Source organism: Lactuca virosa, chromosome 8, assembly GCF_052849685.1.
Source record: "Lactuca virosa cultivar CGN04683 chromosome 8, Lactuca_virosa_CGN04683_v6, whole genome shotgun sequence".
Lineage (NCBI taxonomy): Eukaryota > Viridiplantae > Streptophyta > Magnoliopsida > Asterales > Asteraceae > Lactuca > Lactuca virosa.
In genome coordinates, this window is record NC_136433.1 from 123,828,485 (window position 1) to 123,836,602 (window position 8,118).

Sequence of the window (8,118 nt, forward strand, 5' to 3'; positions counted from 1 at the left end):
TCTAATGAAGTTACGTTGTTCCAAATCTTTATAAAAGTTATGAGTTGTTATTAAACCATTGCAAATACTTAAAATTATTCAAAACATTTATAAGTTTCTACCACTTGACCCATTTGCAAGCTACATCCATTATCTGTGAAAATAAATTTGTTTTAAAAATATTTCAACGTATTCCAATGGTATTTCACTATTGGAATTACTAATTCCAAGTTCCAACACTAAGCTTCGTTAAGAATCATATAATCACATCAAACCCTAACTTGATAATTATCAGACCATTATGAATTAACTTAGATTTAATGAATTTAAATCTAGTAGTTCATCTAAAAGTTAATTTACAAGTCACGACTGCACGTGTACAACTCATACATAAGTATTAGGGTTTATATCACCCAAATTCCATCATTGGTGATGAAATTTTACCATCCATTAAATATATAGCAACCTCATGATGAACTAGAGATCATTACAAATATAAGAATCAACTCATAAACTCCTAATGATCCTTTTAAATCAGGTCTGAGAAAAACTTAGGGTTAGAGCACCCAAAGTCACCATCAAAACTCCAAATAAATATATATGATGGGAGTTGTTGCCTGAAGAATGATCAAGAAAGGTGATGAATGCTATAAACTTAATGAATTATAAGATTAAATATGGAGACTTCTGAAAGACCAAAACTTTCGTATTTTTGAAAGACCCAAACTTTCATACTTGACAATTGTTACTCCAAAACATGTTACATGCATATTTATAAAACAATATCTTACATTGATAAAGTGATTACAAAAGATTAGATACAAACCGACTATATTTTAATATTTTACATAACTACCCAGCATATTGTGATTTTATACAAACATAAACCGAAATACAAAAGTAATAGTAAAAACTATTGTACATCTTCCGACAGTATATAACCATACTGGTTACTTATCTCCTGCAATTGTTAAACATTGAGAGGGGTAAGCGGTGACGCTTAGTGAGTTCAACAATATATACAATATAACGTTATGTCATATATATACTTCAATATGGCAGAAGCAAAGAGGAACAAGGAACAACAAATGCATATGTGAATCATGAGACAAACTTTCCATATCAATCAATGATTTGATACAAAGATGTACGATCAATAAAGCTTCGGCCCAAATGACACAGAAGACATACACTTTCTGATTTAAACATTTCGGTAGATTTCAGGCTTATAGTCCTGTCTAACCATCTGCCAATGCCATAGAATAGAAGTCATTCTCTTACGGAGACATGCTCTACATGGCCAGAGGTTACGTACCAGTACCACCGTGAATCTAAGTCCTTTCACTGATCACATGGTCAAAGGTATAGCTTTGCTATCATAAATAGCGGAAATAAAAATAACACGGGAAAATAACCCGGAATAATAACACTGAAAAGCACATAGCACATATAACACATAACATACAATTGTTCATATATATTGAACTCACCGTGAAATAACCGGGGGTTAAAATAGTAATTTGGGCAGCACTTTGGCTCTAAATATAACTTCTTTCGTTGAAAACCGGGAGATTTATTGAAAACCGGGCTCTGCGAAGGTAGAGCTTCAAACCGAAAAGATAAATTTTCTCGGGCTTCTCGGGCACTTCGGGGTGTGTTTCGGGTGTTGGAAATGATTTCGGGGCTTCGGGGGAAGTCAAAATAGCTAAAATATTGATTTAGGGGTCAAAATTGGCAATTTTCCAAAATTACTCGGGAAGGCTCGCAACCTTCTATTTATAGGAGGGGAGATGCGAGGTTCGGCCGAAGGAAGGGAGAGTCACCGGACACGCGGCAGCGAGGGAGCGAGCCACGAAGCGACGTCGGATGCGAGACACGGAAGCGAGCTCGGACGCGAGGCACCTGGTGCGAGGCGCGTCGGACACGCATTGGACCGCTGTTCGGACGAATCGGAAGGCGACGTGTCATCGGCTGGGTCTTCGGCTCGGACACGTGGCGCGCATGACTCACCGAAATCGGCCTTATCCTTGCGAGATTCCTCGGATATTGAGCCTAAATCTTCTAAAATCCATAACTTTCGCATACGAGCTCCGTTTTTGACGTTCTTTATATGCACGCGTAGGCGGGAATATATTCTACAACTTTCGTATAGACTTTGTCGGCTAATTTTGACTTTATTTTTAATATTATTATTTTTAACAGACCGGAACAGGAAAATCCGTTAAAAATTCATAACTTCTTCATCCGACATCCGTTTTCGTCTGTCTTTTTACCGTTGTACTACTATTGACGAGACCTTCAATTCTCGTTTAGGTTGTTTCGGCTAAATATCGCTCGATCTTTGTTTCGAGTTTAGCTGTCTACCGCTATTCTGAAACTTAGAAAAATCATAACTTCCTCATACGAAGTCAGATTCAAATGTTATTTATATGAAAATTTATTGTTTTTACGAGTACTACAACTTTCATTTAGATCAGTAAGGCTAAAAAGTAGTTTATTGAAAACTCACTTTTTACGCGAAATAGTGTTTGCCGGATTTGTCACGGATCTTCGATTGGTCATAACTTCTTCGTTATAACTCGGATTTCGACGAGGTTTTCGCCTAAATGTTTCTAACGAGATTCTTTACAACTTTCAATAATAAAATTTTACTTATTTCAAATTTTATATTTTCGCTAAATTTCACTATTTGACTTTTAATTGGAATCTCATAAGACTTCCAATATTTTCTGAGTGATTGTAAATATAGTTTTACTTCATTTATAGTAAAAACTATCTGTTAGAACTCAACACTCAATATTATAAAATATTACATAATATTATTCACTTTTAATAATTACATAACACGATAACAGAACGTGTATGTTAGAACTTCATATTTAAAGAATATCACAAACCCTATACATGAATGAAAAGAAATAAAGAAAGCTCACTACCTTCCAAGTTAGGATAATGAAGGGGAAATGACAAATACTTCATTAAAAGCTCTTCAAGCTTTAAACCTCTATGGATTTGGAAAGAAATTTTTTCTAGAGAACTCTTCATTTTTCTAAATCTCGTTCAAATGAGTTGGGAAGGAAGAGACCCATGACAAAAAACTACTAGTTTCACTAATTGGCAATAAGGACCCTTCCAGATCCATTTTTTCTCAAACTAGTCGGCAACACTAACTAAAACTAACTAGTAACTTAATATTTCCCTAAATAACCATTTACAATATAATTTATGACATTCAAGTCTCATTTGGTAAAAAAGTCAAATTTTCAATTTTCATAAATCGACAACTTTAGTCCTTCTAACACAATTTATTCTATTTGACTTTATTAACTTCTAACTGATCTTTACCATTATATTTATCATTAATATCTACTTAATTATAACCATAATTTGTTAGTTTTTTTTCTAACACTGTTTTGTTATATAATTATTTCTTTCATACATATGTTTATTATTTTCAATTTAGTTCACAAGTAATAATTATTTATTTTATTCAACTAGAAATCATATCTATATATTTTAAAAAGAAATTATATTATAACATTAATCGTTAAATGAAGTTCACAATTTAATTTTGTAACAAATTTTGATTGTTTTTGTAATTAGAAATTAAAAATTATTGATATCAAATAAGTTTTAGATATTAAAAAAATATCAATTTTTTAGTATAGTATGAATAATGTTTTTTAAAGTTTTCAAATATTTTCATGATGGTTCATGTGTATTTTTAGATAAAAAAATAATTGTTTTTTATACATTGGGGGTGACATGTGTCGTGTCATATTGTATTTTGTGTCGATTTGAAACTTAAACATATCGGGATAGCTTAACATATAGCCTAACTTGTTTAATTATTGTGTCGTGTCATATCAATTTGTTTATTTTCATGTTGTGTTTGTGCGAGGTCTATTGTTTAGGGCTTAGGGCTTAGACATGGTAAACATGACATGTCATGTTAGATTGAAACAATAAATATGTTAAAAGAGTAGGAGTTGAGATGTGGGAAAGTGAGATTGTAGAGTATGACATATTAATGAAAAAGTAAAAAACTAAAAATAAATATTGACTCATTTGACTAATTAATGACTTCCACCTTAAAAAAACGATACAACCCAATTTTTTTTCCATATTTTATTTTGGTTTTGGATATGTCCAACTTACCTAAAAAATTAAAATAAGTTGTATATAAATAAACAAGTCATGTTAGTGTATTTTTTAGTTGAAAATAAAACTCTAACTCAAACTTGTTTATTTATGTATCTAATTTGTGTCGGGTCGAGAATTGACAATCCTATTTATACATCGAGACCATAAAGAATGGATTTTACATATGATCATATTTGAATATGATTATCGAAAAAATAACATCGGAGATATTTTCAAAACAACTTATTGACTTACTGATTTTTTTAAAAGTTAATAAGTCAAAAAATATATGACAAACTAAAAAACATTTTTCAAAATAGTTTTTTCATTAGCTTCAAAAAGTGATTTTAAATAAACATATAAAATTTGGTTTTTTAAAATTCCTTTTAACTTTTTTTTTGAACCGGTAAATACAAATATTATAATCTACTCCTAAACTAACACCTAATTCCACATATGGCCACCACGGTACTTGAACCCTCAACCTCAAGGAAGGATGACGCAGTTTCAACAGTAAAAATTTAAGTCATATATTTTCTAACTTGTTGACTTATTATCTTTTGTAATAAAAAACATTAATTTAAACATTTTTTAAGAAACTTTTTTATCAATAAACGTTTTTATCCAAAAACAATTTATAATACTATTAATTTTTTGTTCCCTAACGAACAGTACTTTTGTTTCATTTGATGGTTTTTTTTGTTTTTCTTTTAAGTTTTTTTCTTTGCTTGCTTGCTGGCACATTACGTGCTGTCTCCTCAACAACCCACCGCCATAGACACTTTTCTCGATGTTCCACACCGACTCCATTCTATCATCCTCCCATCTACTTGTGCTTCCCACCCCATCACTTCTCTTCTATTTCTTCATCGACTCCTTTTTTTCCTTCATCCACCGCCATTGACTTCAATTGCTCTCACTTCCTCCGCTCTCCATCGATGTCTGACGACCATCAACAAAAGGGGAAGGGCGGCCACCAACTCCATTGCCTCCACTGTGTAAGTACTCTAACTTCCAACTGTGACGCCCCTCGAGTGGGTGTTTTTCTTATGAAAGAAACCCTCTTCATCGCTGAACGAACCAGAAGAATAGAAACTTGTTTGTTCATTCGTTTCAACCTCCATATGCCAGCGATTGAGATCGATTTTTGTTCTGATTTCCAAAATCGAACACACACACATCAAATTGAGCTTTGGTAGGTCAATCGTTTTCCATTCTGAGCTTTGGTAAGTTAATCGTTTTCCATTCAGTAACAATGTTTTCCGTTGAAATTCATGTATGAATTTATTATCCCACAAAACCTATCAGATTGATCGTTAGTCAACGGTTCATACCAATACCCAAGTGATGCCTATGTCATACACTTCAAGTCAGTGGTACAGCCTTGCTATAAAAATAGCGGAAACAACAACTCGAGATGATAACATGGAAAAGCACATAGCACATATAACACATAACATACAATTGTTCCTATGTATTAAAATCACCTTGAATTAACCGGGGGTCAAAATAATAATTTGTGCAGCATTTCGGCTCTAAATATGACTTTCGTCGTTGAAAACCGGGAGTTTTCTTGAAAATCGGGCTCTGCGAAGGTAGAGCTTTGAAACCAAAAAGATAAATTTTTCGGGCTTCTCTGGAATCTCGGGGCGTGTTTCGGGCATTGGAATTAATCCCGGGGCTTCGGGGGAAGTCAAAATAGTAAAAATATAGAATAATGGGTGAAAATGGCAAAATTCTCAAAATACCCAGGTAATCTCGCAAGGTCACTATTTATAGGGGAGAGCTGCGAGGGTTCGGCCGAGAAGGAGGAGTCAGCGAGGCACGTGGCATCAGCAGCGAAGGCCAGGTGGTGACCGCGGAGCGAAGCAGCTGGCTCGGACACGCGGCAGCTTCTGCGAGGCCTCGGTTCGGACAGCTGAAGGCTTCTTAGCGGACCGAGCTTCTGTCCAATGGGGAAAAAAGGTGACGACATCGGACCAATCAGAGGGTGACACGCGTACTGCGGTCCAATCAGCAGCGAGCACATGTCCGACACGTGTAAGCCACACATGCGAGGGTGACGTGTCCAAAGATGACTCATCCGAAATTTCTCGAAAATTGTGCCAAATCTTGTAAAATCGATAACTTTCTCATACGGGCTCCGTTTTTTACGTTCTTTATATGCACGCGTAGAGAAAATTATGCTCTACAACTTTCGTTTAGACTTCGTCCTAAAATTTTGAATTTATTTTTATATTATTGTTTTTAACAGACCGGGACTGGTAAATCCGTTAAAAATTCATAACTTCTTCATCCGACGTCCGTTTTCGTCAGACTTTTTACCGTTGTACTACTAATGACGAGACCTTAGATTCTCGTTTAGGTTGTGTCGGCTAAAAATCACTCGATCTAAAATTCGAGTTTTTAGTTGTCTACTGCTAAGCTGAAACTTGTAAAAATCATAACTTCCTCATACGAAGTCAGATTTTGACGTTCTTTTTATCAAAATTCTCGGTTTAACGAATACTACGACTTTCATTTAGATCACTAAGGCTAAAAAGTAGTTTGTCAAAAACTCACTTTTTACGTCATTCGGCACCGTGCCGGTTTTATCGCGGATCTTCGATTGGACATAACTTCTTCGTTATAACTCGGATTTCGACGAGGTTTTCGCCTACATGTTTCTAACGAGATTATCTACAACTTTCAATAATAAAATTTTACTTATTTCAAATTTTATATTTTCGCTAAATTTCATTATTTAGCTTTTAATTGGAATCTCATAAGTCTTCCAATATTTTATGAGTGATTCTAAACATAGTTTTACTTTATTTCTAGTAAAAACTATCTGTTAGAACCCAACACTCAATTTCACATATTTTTCAAATTACATAACACGATTTCAAAACGTGTATGTTACAAATACCTCCTCCTTTTGAGGATTTCGTTCCCGAAATCACAACGATTTAGACAAATGAGGATAGTTCGCTCTTATCTCATTCTTATTTTCCCTAAGTATAATTTGAATCTTATCAGTGGTGTCTTGAATCATTTTAGGACCACCAAGAATTTTCTGTCCTACATTATGCCAACATAATGGTGTTCACATTTACTATCGAACTCTAAGACACATGTACGAAGCATATCTTCTACTGCTTGGATTGTTCTCTCCGTCTAACCATCTGTCTGGGGATGGTAAGCTGCGTTGGGAGCAACTCGAGATCCCAAATCACTTTTCATACTCGCCCAAAAGTGAGAAGTGAAGCGAGTATCACGATCGGAAATAATCTTTAGTGGCACACCATGTCTCGTCACAATTTCGTCTATGTAAACTTGTGCGTATTTCTCTATTAGAATTGTCGTACATATGGCGAGAAAATATGCACTCTTATTCAGCCGGTCGATAATTATCCAAAGGCTATCATTCACAGTTTTCTTCTCCTCTTTCAAGGTATTAACTGTATAAGCCGGATAAGTAGAATATCCCTTCGATATAATTTACGAGTTTTTAAGAAAGAAATTTATTATTTTTACGGTAGATACAAATAGAATCCTTCCTTTCGATAGGGATGCATATCATCTCTTCGTAGCACAAGAGTTTTGCGTAGTTCTTTGACAATCGATTCATGTCGAGAATAATATCAAAGATAAGAATTAGGTTAGCAGGAAGATTATAACTTTCAATTCTTATAGCACTATCTCTATAGACTTTATCAGCAAGTAATGATATATTTCCTATGTTATCTATATGAAATGATTGGACAATTGCAATATGCAATTTGAAAAGAATGAGCGAATTTATAAGGCACGAAAGAATCTGAGGCATCACAATCAAATAAGATGTGCGCAGATCTAAAGTTTACGAGAAAATTACTAGTCACCACATTCGAGTCCTAACTTACTTCCTCTGTGGTAATCTAAAATGTACGATATTTAACTTTTGGTTTGCCAAGCGATTGTCAAACTCTTCAAACTTCTTAATTACTAGCGGTGCTCAAACCTGCACCCGCTCAT